Source organism: Heterocephalus glaber, unplaced genomic scaffold (genome assembly GCF_053883595.1).
Source record: "Heterocephalus glaber isolate CG9 unplaced genomic scaffold, H.glaber_assembly_v1.0 deba00000347, whole genome shotgun sequence".
Taxonomy (NCBI): domain Eukaryota; kingdom Metazoa; phylum Chordata; class Mammalia; order Rodentia; family Bathyergidae; genus Heterocephalus; species Heterocephalus glaber.
The window spans coordinates 15622459-15638234 of NW_028258143.1; the positions used below are offsets into that span (position 1 = coordinate 15622459).

Here is a 15776-nt window from a genome sequence, read left to right on the forward strand (position 1 = left end):
TTAAATTCAGAATATAAATGAGGTATTATATGGGAAAATTTTTTCAAAAATATGAAAAACAGGAAAATAAAAAAATAAAAGCTTATTTTATTTCTCCCTGAGAACATAAGGCAGAACCTTTCCCCAACTTTCTGAAGTTCCTTTTATTTTTTATAAAATCGCAAATAATGAAGGTATTCATACACTTAATTTTTAATAAAGTAAATCATTTATTTTTGATAACAAGCTGTAGGGAGACAGATTTTTCTCAAATTAAAAGGGGATCGAGAAATGGAGGTAAGGGGCAGGGAGGGGAAGCAAAGGGGATGAAAAAAAGAAATTGAGATGTGTTATGTACAAGTCCACACAAGGAATGTAAACATATATGCTGCAAACATATATTAATAGAAATTTTAAAAAGTTTAAATCTCAAATAATGAACCTATTTATACTATAAATTTTAATCTCTAGTAAATGATGCTACAAGGTTTCAGAATATCAATTAATTTTAATTGGTCCTGACTACAAAAGACTGTCAGCTGGAAGGAAACAGCTTGGATGGAATTGCCTGAATTTAACAATTTGAACAAAAGGACATGAAAACTAAGGACAACTGATGGAATGTGATTGAACCAAACATCCACGTAGTGTCAATACCATGTTAACCAAAGTTACATGTGAGTTAAATTAGTTATGAAGCTAAGAAGTACACTTGAGAAAGAAAAAAAGGGTCTTGAGAAAAAAACTAAGAAAATGAAGCAAATACAGTAATACCTCAGTTCATGAATACTTCTATTCATGAACAAGTCTGTTCTTGAACAGAAGTGTTCAGCAAAATTTTGGTTCTGTTCACAAACTCTGCATTGAATAACCGACACAACCATGGCCATCTTCCCCACATCAACAGGAATGTACCCATCTTCCCTGCTCTGACACATGGTCCTGGCTTCCTCTAGTTGAGATCAACCCCTAGTTGAGTTGACTTCCTCTAGTCGAGAGAAAGACTTGTGTATATTTGCTTTGAAGCTTTTTTGCATACTTTTTAGCACATACAGTACTATACATTATCATTCCATCCAGGATGGCTCTAAAGAAAGTGCAGAGCAATCATGGTGGTAAAAAGAATGTGCAGAGCTGTAATGAAGGTAACCAGAATGTGCTGAACAATAAAGAAGGCAACAAGAAAGTTCAGTGCAAGAATGGTAAGAAGAAGGTTTTGAAGAAAAGAACTATTGAATTGAAGAAGGAAATTGTAGAAAAGCATGAGCATGATATTCCTGTAACAGATCTGGCCTCAAAGTACAACATGGCAAAGTCAACAATCCAGACTATTTTGAATAACAAAAATGTCATCAAAGGAGCTAATGTGGCAAAAGGAGTAACGATGTTAACCAAGAAATGGACACAAGTGCTGAAAGAGGCGGAAAAACTTTTGTTAATGTGGTTGAATGAGAAAGAGCTGGCAGATGATAGCGTTAGTGAAGCTATAATTTGTGAAAAAGCTAGCAAATTTCACAGTGATTTACAGCAAGAAAATTCCATCCACAAGTGCAACAAGTGACCAAAAGTAATGAATTTAAAGCCAGTAGAGGGTTATTTGATAAGCTCTGCAAGAGACATGGCATGCACACTGTGATAAGACAAGGTGAGGCTTCCAGTTCTGACAAGGCTGCTGCAGAAGCCCACAGGAAAGAATTCACGGAATTCATGAAGGAAGAATACATCACACAAGTGTTCAACTATGATGAAACAAGGCTCTTCTGGAAGAAGATGCCAATCAGAATCTATATTACACAGAAGAAAAAGGTACTTCTGGAGCACAAGCCCATGATTAATTCTTCTGGTGTGTGCAAACTCAACAGCCAATCTGAAGATTAAGTCACTACTGGTGCACCATTCCCAGACCCCTCAAGCATTCAAGAACAAGAATGTGAACAAGGTCTGACTTACTGTCATGTGGAGGTCCAATGAGAAAGGTTGGGTTACAAGGCAATTGTTCATGGAATGGCTGCATGAAGTGTTTGCACACACCATTAAGAACTTTCTGACAACCATTTGCCTGAAAGCGCCTTCATTTGATGGCCAAGCCCCAGCAGTCTCCATCCTTGGTGGATGATATGAACGCTGAGTATGACCTCATAAAGGTCAAGTTCCTCCCCCCAACACAGCCCCTCTTCTCCAGCCCATGGACTAGCAAGTGGTCTGCCACTTCAAGAAGCTGTACACAAAGGTTCTCTTCACCAAGAGATTTAATGTCACTGAAGAGATATCCTTGACTCTGAAAGAGTTCTGGGAGAAACATTTCAATGTCCTCCACTGCATCAACTTCATTGGCAAAGCCTAGGAAGATGTCACATATTGGACCTTAAACTCACCCTAGAGGAAAATGGTCAGAGTGTGTCACTGAACATGATATTGAAAAGTTTGATACACAGGTAGTGGAGGAGATTATGTCCATGGGCAAGAGTAGGTGTCTGGATGCCAATGGTACAGACATAGAGGAGCTTATTGATGATCATAAGGAGGAGCTGACAACAGAAGGACTTTCTGAACTCCAGAGTGAGCAACAGAAGGCTCTTGCTAAGGAGCATTCCATCGAGGAAGAGGAAGACAGAAAAGAGGTGAGCAGTGATGTGATAAAATCCATTATGGAAAAATGGAATGAGTCCTAGGATTTCTTTGAAGGAACATCCCAACGTAGCTACAATGAACAAAGTGTTGAATCTGATGAACAATAATATGGTCTCTCAACTCTGGAAGGTCATGCAGCACAGGAAAAAAACAAGTGAGAGTAGACAGATTTTTCACCAAAATTGACCCCGCAGCTAAGCAACAAAGAAGAAAGGAAACCTCTGAAGGAGAGATCCCCAATGTCCTTATGGAAGGGGACTCTTCCTCCAAACAACTTCTTCCCCACCCACCTTCCTGTCCACACCAGAAGTCACATCAAGCAAGGTTAGTGTTCTCTCTCTTCATATAGTACTGTACTGTACTTTGCTTCATGTTATTGTAGTTAAAAATTATGTATGGTTCAGAATGGGTTAATCTTACTTACATGGAAACTTATAGGAAAATTTGATTTCATTCACTACTAATTTGGTTCCTGACCAATTCAGTTCATGACCAGAATCATGAAGCAAATTGAGTTCATGAACCGAGGTGCCACTGTAGTTAGAGAATGCCTGAGATGGGAATATCCAAAGCTCTGTGAAATACAGAGACAGCAGTCACCATTACTGACTAGCTGCTTCCTTTTCCTCAGTAGCCTTTGTATCCTTAATACAGACACCTCCTTCCCTGATACTTTATTTACTTTGATGTAGTTTGAGTAGGTGTCTGCTACAGTGGATAGTTTCAGGACCAGTTTGGTGTGTGTATGTGTATATATAGAGGAGGTTGTCTTGGGAAGTCGCCGAAAAGGGAACTTAGGAATCAGTTCATAAAAGTGGTTGGCAAAGGGGTCTCCTAATTTTTTGGAACAAATCAGTGAAAGTATTAAAGCACAGCGATAATATTTATTGAGCACTCACTAAGTACAGGGTGCTGGCTGGCACCTGGAGAGAGATGTAGCAGCCACTGAGCCAATGATGCCAGCAACCCTGGCAATCACCTAGTAGTGATCATTAATGGAAGAAAAGGTTTGCTCTCTACTAATATTTTTGAGGCCAAAGGGGAGACTTTAGATAGAACAGGTGCAGAGCATGCCTTGGCCATAGTGAATTTCATGCTGATAGGCTCAGACTGATTTTAATTTATGAGGGTCCAAAGCAATATCTTCAGAAGATAAATAGGAAATGTGGTTCATTTTGGGTGGCTCTCCAACTGACTCTTACATCCACAAAGTAACAAAATGATGAGAAACTACTTTGAAAAACACAAATTTCCAAGCTACAGTCCACTATCAAAATCCTACAAATATCAGATTTAAATCCTATTTCTTTTAGAGCACTAATTATATTATTTTTCAGGCCATTAATGTCCAGGTCTAAAACAAACATATTCATTAGCAAATATGTAAATGAAATACCTTCAATGTGCTGGTAAGTAAACCTGTGGCCAGTGGAAAGTGGAGGATGAGGGCATATTAAAGTCACAGCCACCACTCTGTGGAATGCAGAGATTCTTCTATACAGAAATAAGATCTCTATACACTCTCTTCTGAGTTCAGCAGAGCAGATGCACAGGCCTCACCATTAGGTCAAAGGGGAAAAAACATAATGTCACTTTGGCACTAGAAAGAGGATCTCTGATACTTGGTAAAGTTCAGCTTCTTACCTAAGATACAAACAAAATTTTAATAGTTATTAAATGTCAGGAAAATAGTTGTAGTATGTTATCAAATCCTGTGAAAGACTAAAGTTTGAGAGTAATCAATATAATCTGACTTCTGTCTTAGTGAATTAGGCCTAAGAGCTGGAAATCTTTCTGAAAATTAAGAGAATGCTTTGGTTCCGGAGCTAAGGGAAGGTGTTTCCACCAAATCTGGCCTTGTTAAGGAAGTTATTGGTGATAGAAAAGCTGTTTTTTATGTTGTATCATTGTTTTCCTCTTGATTCATCTATAGTAATTCTGAGAGCAAGAAAAGAAAACAGATTTGTTTAGCTTTGCACAGAAAAGATAGACCTTTACAAACATACAATTTCATTTTAATGCAACACTTTTATAAACTAAATAGTCCTCAATTTTTATAAACTAAATAGTCCCAATTTTTACCAAGCAGTCTGGCATTAATATTTCAAAATCAAAACTGCCTTCTATTTTAATCAATGAAAAACAAAGTTTAGCTTGTAAATAGATTCTTTTCCACAATTCTTTATATAAAGCACTGAAAATAGATGTTCATAATGGAAGTCCACTTGGTTCTCCATAAATCTAATTCTGGCTTGATAACTCCCTGCAGGTATTGTTCTCTTCAGCTCCTGTATAATTAATACCAAGATGCAAATATATTTCTATCTACTTAGGGGGAAGCAGGAGTAGTGAGAAAAAGAGAAAAGGAGATGATACTAGTGTCAAATGAATTCTCTAATACATTTCCTCACTAGAGGGAAAGATAAATTAAATGTGCAATAAAAATTTAATAGCAAACAGTGATTGCACTATAGGAACCCTGATAGAAATAAGCATAATGGCATAATAAATTTTCTTGTGTGAGGAATGATTATTTGGAGTTTAAGCTTTGACAATTCTTGTAAATCTTATCCGTTTGTTAGCAATTAATAATATTAAATTGCTTCAGATCTTCCTAGATAAACATCAGCAATCTTTCAAACTGTTGTTGGAGAAATGCATAATCTAGTGCATACCATTACAGAACTTTCTAAAATTTCTGAGATGTTAAATAGCACTGTTCCAAGGAGAAATAAAAGCAATTTAATCTTTACTGCTGATATAACTATATCAACAAATATTTGTTAAACACTACTTTGTGCTTAACAGAAACTGCTAACTATCCATCAAAATCCATTTTGGCCCCCTAGCATTGACACTCTTGTCTGGGAAATGGTTGCCCAGGATAGGACTCCATCCTCAAGCCCCCATGCACGTAGTGTGGTCACGTGATTCATCTCCAGTAACACTGGAGATGCTTTGTTGACTGGAAATGATGTTAACATTTGTAAGCCAAGTTTTAAGAATGGGATGCACCTCTTAGCTTTTTCAGCTTTCTAAAGCTTGATGTAGATATAGAGCACAAAATCCCGCTGAGCAAGGAGCTATAGATAGGTAGGAGCTGGTCCTGAATATAAACAAAGGAAAAAGCTTTTCATAAACATGAATCCCACTCTTGGTTAAATTAATAAGATAAACTTCTATTGCATTTAAGTCATTACAAACCCATGGCTCTATCTGTCACAGAATTTTTGCCTAGTCTGACTAATACAGTACAATTTTTGTATTAAAGATATTGTTCTTTTTACAAAAATTACCTTTACTTCAGTTAAAGATATAATACAAGCAAGCAAAATAAAATGTCACAAAAATATGTAACTATATAATATTTTAAGGGATGCCAAACAACAAAACACTAATAAATGGACAAATAATTTGCATTGGCACACAATGCTAGAAGTTCAAAAGTAAACTATAAGTATTTATTTGAAAAATATCTATAGAAAAATGGTGGATTCTGTTGGTGAGAGTTTCAAGATGTACTGATGATGATACTGAAATCAATGAGGTTTGGTCTTTTTGGAATTCTTCACTTGGAAAAATAAATTTCTGGTATCCTCTACCCTTTCATGTGTATTACACTCCTTGTCTTCACTCATCTCAGGATTTCTAGAATTTCTAATTTGCCTGTAACTGTAATCTTACTTTTTCCTGCAATGCTTACCCTTGACCTGACTAGACCACTGACTCTAATTTTTTATTGTTTCCTTAAAACAGCATCTTTTTTCTGTTTTGTATTATTTGTGGTTTTTTGGAGACAGGATCTCACTATATAGCCCAGGTTGGCCTTAAATTCATGATTCTATTGTCTCAACCTCCCAAGTTCTATAATTACAGGCAATCTTTGCCCACATAGTATAAAATTATTTCCATTCCACTGGTTATGTTTTATTTTAGCTGAAAGAAATGGAATTCAGTTTCCAGTCCAAATTAGAAGATTTCCAGAAATAAGCCCAGTGTATTCATATTATTATAAACCTATTTATTGTGTATTGAAGATTTAATAATGAGCAGCACAATGTGGTCCATGCCCTTTGGATACTTATATTCTAAGGAGGGTGACATCATATTGTATACAGAAATAACTGGTTGTATTAAATCTGGAGATGACTCAATGGTAAAAAAATTAACTATCTTTAAACGTCTAATGGTTTTTCCTATTATAACAAAGAGATTTGACTTTTTCTTTCTTATGAATTCTTACCATTGATGCATCCTGAGTGACTAAAACCATGTCTGGCATCTGTTTGGCATTCAGACAGTTATTTTGAATGAAGAAATGAATGGATAATGTCACCTTCAGCCTAGAAATTTGACTGAATTCCAAAATATTCTCATTTGCAATAGTAAGAAATAATAATTAAATCTGTCATCTACTTGCTTTGAGCCTTTGAAAATATCATTTCTTTGAGCAAGATATTGGGTAAAATCCCTAGGCAAAGAATGTGGGCTCAATATAAAAAAATTTCCAAAGATCAAAATGCTCAAATTCAAAAAGTCTTATATTCCAAAAGGACTTAGTTACTGAAGGTTTTCAAACATAGTAGAGTGAATTACTGATATGTTTTATAGGAGACAGTCAAACAGTGGAGGATCTCAAAAAAAGCTCCAGACATTCTGAGCTTTTCAGCAGACACTCCAGGTAGTTAGGATCAAGCATAACAAAGACTCTAGGCTACACAGGTGATACGATAGGAGAAAGAGCTAGACAAGGAACGAGGGCCCCATAAATAGTCCATAGGTTAGACTAGACCATAGACAAGACTATTGAACTTAATTAAAGGAGTAGAATCTTCTTCAGTGGAAAGCTTTGTCTCATGGAGAGGGCCACCCAAGGAAACAATGTGTCTGGGATCACACAGACATTGAGGAATCATCCCTAACCCCTGAATGCAAGACTGATTTGGCTGTAATACATCAGTGTGCTTGTTTTGGAGAGCAAAACCAATATTCTTAGCAGTCCTGGTTTAACCACTGGACTTTGAGCTAGGAGTTTGACTTAATTCTATGCTTCATCAGACAGAGGAAAGCAGTAAGTAGTGAAGGGTGTCCTCAAATGCTTATTAACTCTGTGACTTTGGAAGGTACTCTGACCTTCAGCTTATCAACAAAATGAGGACAACAGCATGAAATTGGTAAGGCGATCTGAGAATTAAATACAAGAATTGCTTTGAGCACACAACTTCCTTCCTAATATGGATTATGTACCTAACTGATGAGTTCTCTTTTTCCTGCAAGCCTTGAAATTATTTTTTTTCCTTCATGATACAATTCAAAATCTTTATATTTGCATTTCCTATTGGGAGATTTGTATTAGATCTGACTTGTTTATGTTTATTTTATTTAATAATAATTCATGATATCTTGCTAAGTCATTTGTCTTCAATACATTTTAATGTGTATTAGGTGATTTTATTTTTCTTTTTTACATAAACAATTATGTAAGGAGGACAATGGCAGGGCCAGAAAACAAAATAAAAAAAACAAAAAAAGAGTTGGAAAATGCACTAAAATAAAAATAGAATATCAGAGGAAAATACATTCTTAGGCACCATGTTGAGAAAAATAAAATGGTCAGCATAAAAAATAACATTGTATTTGCCTGTATTGGTAATCAGAAATGACCAAAGTCTCAAGTACCACAGAACGATTTTTACAAACATGATATTTCTGAATTTGCAATTTGGTTCATACTGAATGGCTCCCAAGTACTTTGCTCTTGGAAATCAGAATCATTTTTGAGATCCCACAAGAATTTAGTCCTTAATTCCCTAAGAAATAACTGATTTACCTGGAAATTTAACATATTGGAATTCAAAAAGGCATATTTTTACATGAAACTATATCTAAGCTGATTTGGGAGCACCTGCAATTTTTCTTCCTGGCTGTAAATGCACCTCCAAGCTCCTCATGCTATTAATGTCCATGTTGAAAGAGAACTGACAAGAGCAGGGAATGATGGAAACCCAGCCCAGTGGACCAGTGGGCACAATTAATCAACAGTAGTTGGGAGGAGTGGCACCAGCAAAGTGTGGACTGAACAGGCTCACTGCTGAGGATGGGTGGTGGGAAGGGCATGCAGTTCTTCACAAAAGAGTAAGTGGTTTTGGCATAGGATGACAGCTTAGAAGCCTAAATAATATATTACCACCAAATAGACTAATAAAACAAGTGTTTAAAAATGCACATCAAGAGGAGAATGTAGAAGAAAACAAAATCTAAGAGATAGTGAGAATGAAGAAAGCATTGCAGAAAAGAATTCCAAGAAGCATCAGCAGGGAGGCATCTTAACACCTTTTCTTGGATGTGTAGAGATTTGCAGAACTAGGTAGAGGTGACATCTCCAAATCACCATTGATGTTACCATTCATTTTTCTAATTACTCACTCTCTCTCCTTTATTGTTTCCTTCCTGTATAACCTTAGAAATGTGAAGGCAAGATTGATGGAAAGGCACCAGCTATCACAGTTAAAAGCTGCAAAAATTATTTTTGAGATGCAATATAAAGATATCTTGGAGATAATTACACAGCATGCTCCCAGATGGAAGTACAAGCTCCCCACATGGACAGGTCTTCTGTGCTGTGAACAAATAGTGTGAACATTTCACCTAGCGCAAGGAGCTCACATTTGCTATTCATGTAGTATTGTGTGTGGGAGGGATATTTATCACATTCTCCTTTTGCCATATCTCTCATCTGGAGATTCTCATTCAGTCTTCCTTTTCATCATATACAAGGAACTGCTACAAAATCACCCTAGTATGCATGTGATTGAGTAAATCCAAGAACTTTTTCAAGTACACAGTATCCTTTGAGGAATCTCCAGATCAGGCTTGTTTTAGGTCTGTTTCTGCAGAGAAGCTTGTTTATATGTTTGCTTTATATACCTATAGTTTGGATTTTCAACCAAGGCTTGTCTGGAAAAAGTTTGTGGGAATATTCTATTTGAAGATATCATTGGAATTTTTATCCAGTTTTCAGTTGGATTAATTTTAGGTCAGGATTTATTTCCTATTTTTTTCAATTTAAAAGAAGAAAACCTTATTTTGGCTCATGACTTCAGAAGTTTCAATCCATGGTTGCTTGATCCCATTGTTCTGGATTTATTTCTAATGTCTCCAGCTGATATATTCAAGTTGGCAAATGTAGACCTGAAAACTGAAAAAATTTCAGTCAGTATTTAGGATGCAGTAGCCCTGAGGGGTACAGAAAGAGCTCTGGACCATGGCTTCTAGTCAAATATGAGGACCCTTCTTTTACATTTAAAGAAACTTCATATTGATGATTGAGAAAATATATAATTAAGACATTACTGAATTCAGTGTATTTTTAAACAAATCTATTAGGCTAAAAGCATTCATGTGCATATTGATAAGTATTGCATGTGCAATTCATTTATTTAATGATGATAATAATTTGTCTGGGTATATTTCTGGGATCTGTAGCTAAATTTTAGGAACTATTTCATTTCAATGAGTTCCCAGAGACCCAGATTCTATTCTCAGCATCAATGCTACCAGCAGAGAAGATAAGCAGCTTCGTATTTCTGAGATGACTTTCTGTTTCTCATCCATGAAGTGAAGCAATTGGACTAGGTTAACATTTTTCTAAATTTTACCCTGATGTTTCTCTCCTGCTTCACCTGAGGTGTTACTGAAACATGAAGTATTATGGACAGTCTCAGACTTAGATTCAGACTCTCTGGGGAAGGAACTCAGGGTGCTTTGCTTCTAGAAAATTCTCCCAATCACTTCTCGGCCTTTTGGCTAAGATCTAGTAGAAAATTCTTCCAGGGGCACAGAAGCATACTAAAGTTTTACAACCAAATTACAGAGAGTTTGAGAGGTCCCTTCCATTGACCTTACCTGAGGACAAGGACAGAGCAACCGTCTTTATCAATGTCACTTAACTACATGAATATGACTAATGAAAACAACTTGGCCAGGATGTGTTAGGTTACCTTCATAGTGCTTTATATCAGGCAATGGAGTAGGAAAACACAAAGATACTATGGACCTTTGGGCCAAGATGACCTGGGCTCAAATTCTGCCTCATTACTCTCCAACTCTTTCCTTATCAATTTCCTGAGCTTCCACATCCTCATCTGTCCTGTGTAGGATGATAAAAATGCCTTTATCTTAGGCAGTACTGTATGGTCACAATCTCATAGGAAGTGCTAGGTGAGGGTTGGGATAGAGGATAGACCTTGAAACTTCATTTGTTTAACAAGACCCATGATGTGAGATGGTTTTGGCAAAGGTGAGGAAATGGAGACTGATTGAAATCTTCTACCACTACTCCACTACTCTTATTATAAGAATTGATAAGAAAATATAGATAGCACAAAGAGAGTTTCTGATATGTTAAAAAAAAGATCAAGGACTAACAGCTCTTATTATTAAATTAGACCATATGAAATTGGTAATATTCAACTCTTTTTGACTGTCAAAAATAGTAATTCCATATGCTTCAAATGTAATGCTTAATTTAATATTGAAATCATAGTATGACATGATCAGTTCATTTTTCCCAAATTATTCAGGTCCTTTTCAAGTAAGAAAAATGAGAAAGATATTACAGAAAATATAATGAATTTCTCCTTTCATAATGATTTTTTTCTTTTAATGAAAATTCAAAAGGTTTTATCTCAAGTCACACTACAATCATTTTTCTGAGTAATGATGTGATAAGAAGTGGGGCACCAGGTGGGAGTTTTGACAGAAAACACCCAGGGGGAAATCAGATGAGGGATTTTTATACCTTGTTCCAACTATTATTATAGCAAGCTGTCCTTCTCATGCAGCACACCCTGTATTAGTGACTATAATGATGACCCAAAACTCTCCTAATCGGGTGTTAATGTTGCTCATAGAATCCACGGGTGTGCTTAAAAAGTCACAGAACCTCAGCCTGCTGGTAATGGATGGCTCTGTATATCCTGCCTTTAGAGACCATCTTATAAACAAGTACTAGTCATATAAGGTGTAAAAATAATGAATGTTTTGACTTAGCTATTAATACTATGTTACTAACCAGACAAGTTATCAATCTAATTTAATTTGTTAATTTCATATTCATATTTTATCTAATAGCTAAAATGATGAATAAATCATTTTGATTCTCAGGTGTTTATACCTCATGTTTTCAAATCTCATAGGAGTATATTTCTTGATGGAAATTTACTTTCTGTAAGTTCTTACAGAGTACCTGGAAAGTTTGCTAAATAGAAAAATGTAAGAATAAGGTTCCCAAGCAATAACTACTCATACCAAAGATATCAGAAAACCCCAAAATATTTGTCACTACCTGAATCCTAATATTCAGGGAGTCACATAAGAACATGAAAAACAAGACAGAGAAATATAAGCATAAATATTTTATCAGAAATTTAGAATGGCAAAGAATGTAGGTCTAACTCCATGTGCCCATGATTACTACTGATCTATACTGATTCATCAGTTCCTCAAGTTGTTAAATTAAAAGAAAGTAAGGTGAAGGCAGAAATGTATACTTGACTTTTCCCCCACATTCATCACTGATTTAATCCTGGGTCACTCCTTGAAAATATCTGGGAGAAAATTTCTGTGTCTCTCCAAGTGAGTGGGGAAAGTGTTGAACTGAGAATTAAAAACAATAAACCTAGGGCTGGGGATTTAGCTCAGTGGTTCTGCCACCTGCCTCACAAGCACAAGGACCCAAGTTCAATTCCTGGTACCAAAATAAATAAATAAATAAATAAATAAATAAAAATAAACCTGAGAAAGAGACTTGAGTGCTTAAATTTCCTTTGATTGATCCAGTTTAACATGCCTCACTATCATGAATGTGATGAAGAAAACACTATGGTGATAAAGATGGAAGAAAAAGAAATAAAAAGAAAGTTCTTCAGTTCTAGTTCTGGCTCTGTTTCTGATATGCAATCATGAAATGAATAAAAAAGGAAGTTCTAACAAACAAAAAGGCTAAGGCTGAGCAACACCATAAAGATAAGCAAAAGGGCTTCTTGGCACATTCAGAGACCTGAAAGGAAGTTGTGTAGAGGATGGTGTCATGGAGAACATGGGTTGGGATTATCATTGCTAAAACAGGAGGACTGAGGAGGCTGGAACACAGGCCAGTGTACTAAAATGACCTGAGATCAACCTATGCTGTTTCATGCAACAACAGTAGAACTGAACTGAATAGTTATAACAGACCACATGGACCACAAAGCTTAAAATACTTATTACCTGACACTTCACATAAAGTTTACCAATCCCTGAGATAGTGTAATTCCAGAGGAAGGTCAGAATATCACAATAAAAGCAAAGCTTGAGAACGAATATAAAGTACTAGAAGACAAAAAACAAAAAAGAGAAATCTGCTCCAAACAGAAAATTGCAGCAGTAATGAATGGCGTAGGGGGAGGTTTGCATTGGGAAGTCCACATTATAAACAAACTTAAATTCAAGACCAAAGAATTTTCACTTTTGTAGATAGAAAAAAAAAAAAGAGCATTTGAAGGCTCTTTCATTAGTAAGTGTGAGGGTGATATTTTAGTTGAGCAATTGCATATGATATAAGCTAAATAGGAAGTCTCTGACAAATGATCCTCAGGTTGCATCACTGAGAAGATTGGGAATAAACCAGCTTGTATAGAGATTTAAGACCTATATACCCCAGTCTAGTTCAAAGATTGGTGCTTTTCTATAAAAGTGAAACATTTATCAGTATATTTTTTAAAGTGAGCCTGAACCGTTTAGGTTTTCTTAGCTCACATATTTTTCTTTGCTCTTACCTTGTTTTCCCTACATTTCACCCCTTATTTTATTGAGCATGGTTCAGCCAACTGGGATGATTCTTAAAGCATGAGGAGAGATCTGTTATTAAACTGGATTCACTGCTCAGCAACTGGCCTATAAGTTAATAATGGGGATCCTATCACAGAATAGTAACTGTTACTTCCTCCTAATGTCCCCAAGGCATTATTAAATGTGACACTTACAGCTCCTTATATGCAATTTACCTCTGTAAAAGGTCATCTGAACATACAGTACTTAAAAATATCCCACAAGGAGTTGTGAGATTTGATGCTGAGCACTTCATTATAAGCATAAAACCTATACTAAGCCACTGTCAGTTTGGTCCCCTCCACAGAAAATGCAATGAATTCTTCTTTGGTGCATCATCACTGCTGAAAGCACTCAGCCATCTTAGTTTTTAAGTGCTGTGGGCTCAGGTATGCTAACAAATCAAGGCTTACCCCAGCGAGACTTACCTTCAGTGAGTACAATTGCTGTTTTCCCATTCCTGAAAGCTATCACTGGTCTTCATGATTCCCTCAGATGACCAGGGACCCCTTGTCTAACTCTAATGTAGTGGTATTTATCCCCAGAATCTTACTCAATTATTTTGTCCTTAAAAACAGCTTGTCAAGGAAGTAAGATGGTGAATGCAAAACACAAATTTAATTGTACATTCTCTGTACTAGTCAGCTGGGGCTACTATAATAAAATACGGCAGACTGGCTGCTTTAACCAGTAGACATTTATTTTTTGCAATGCTAGGAAAACTGTGAGGCTAGAAAGCACAAGATCAAGGTGCTGGGACTTTCAGTTCCAGGTGAGGGTCTTCTTCCTGACTTGCAGACTGATCTTCTTGCTGTGCCTTCACTGGCAGAGATAAGAGTCCTGGTTTTTTATAAGGATAGTAATTTCATGATGAGGGTTGCACCTTAATGACCTCATCTATATCTACTTAATTCTGGAAAGCCTCACCTCCAAATACCAGAACATTAGAGGTTAAGGTTCCAATATGTAAATTTTGAGGAAACAAAAATATTCAGTCATGACATGCTCCCTAAATGTCTAAATTTTAAACAGGGTTAAAAAGATGTGAAGCCACAAACACAATGAGAATAGGAAAAATATTATGGAATCTGCAAAGAATACTTATGAAAGAAAACAAAAGATATTCACATTGGGAGCTGAGCCTTTCAGGTTACCTTACCACTGCCCCCAGTGCTGAGGAGCAGAGCCACCCCAGTGCCAAGGATCTGGACCTTTCAGGACTCTGTAAGACCATACCCAGTGCTGAGGACAAGAGTACCCCCTAGAGTCCAGGAGGTGAGCCATGCAGGTGCCAGCAGTACATGCCCCCCACATTGAAACAAAAAGATGCATAAATAAGTCTCAAAACCAGACTTCAGATCACCTAAGGCAACCCCAAAGGGAAACAAGATGGAACAGTCTGACTCTCAAACACCTGCACTCCCTGAACTGGCAGCAAAAGAGGATCAGCAAAACAATGAAATCAGACATAATTTCTCAGATAACAGCAGAGATTGTGTCCATACTGCAAGACATGATTAACAACTCTAGACAGGACACAGATAAAAAAATAGAGGAACTGAGGAACATGATGAAATCCCAATATAGGAAACAAATGGAATCCATAATATAGACCCAAACAGATTTCCAGGAGATTAAACACTCCATTGAAAGTTTATGCAGCAGAATGAGCCAATGTGAAGACAGAATTTCTGATATAGAAGATAAGATTGCAATTAATGACCAGGAAAAGAAAAATTGCTTTAAAATTGTAAAGGAACATGAGAAATCAATCCAGCAGTTGCTAGACAATGCAAAGAAGAATAACATAAGACTGATAGGAGTCAATGAAGAAACAGGAGACAGTGCAGATGACATAAAAAACTATTCACAGAAGTGAAGGCAGAAAACTTCCCAAGGAGGGAAAAAGAAATTGACATAGAGATAAGTGAGGCATATAGGACTCCAGCTGTCCTTGATCAAAAAAATCTACACATAGGCATATAGTAGTTAAGATTCCAGAAAACCAAGAGAAGAACAAAATTCTACAAGCACTTAGAGAAAAGAAACAAATCATATACAAAGGAAAGCCTATCAGAATCACAGCTGACACCTCAACATGAACCCACAAGGCAAGAAGAGCTTGGAGTGATGTATTTCAAGGTGTAAAAGAAAACACCCCTCAACCCAGGTTGATGTACCCTGCAAAATTATCTTTCAAAATTGATGATGGAGAAATAAGATATTTTCATGACAAAGAATAACTTGGAAATTCATGAATACCAAACCAGCACTCCAAAAAATTATAGACAAAATCC

At 36.4% G+C, this 15776-nt stretch overlaps 1 long non-coding RNA gene across 1 annotated transcript in view; it reads left to right on the forward strand.

The window, feature by feature from the left end:
- The first annotated feature begins 308 nt into the window (after positions 1–308).
- LOC147829868 (uncharacterized) overlaps positions 309–15776 on the forward strand; it is a 56073-nt gene continuing 40605 nt past the window's right edge. Inside the window, exon 1 of the long non-coding RNA XR_015446094.1 lies at positions 309–2934. This is a non-coding gene — a long non-coding RNA (uncharacterized LOC147829868). The remainder of the gene's footprint in view (positions 2935–15776) is intronic.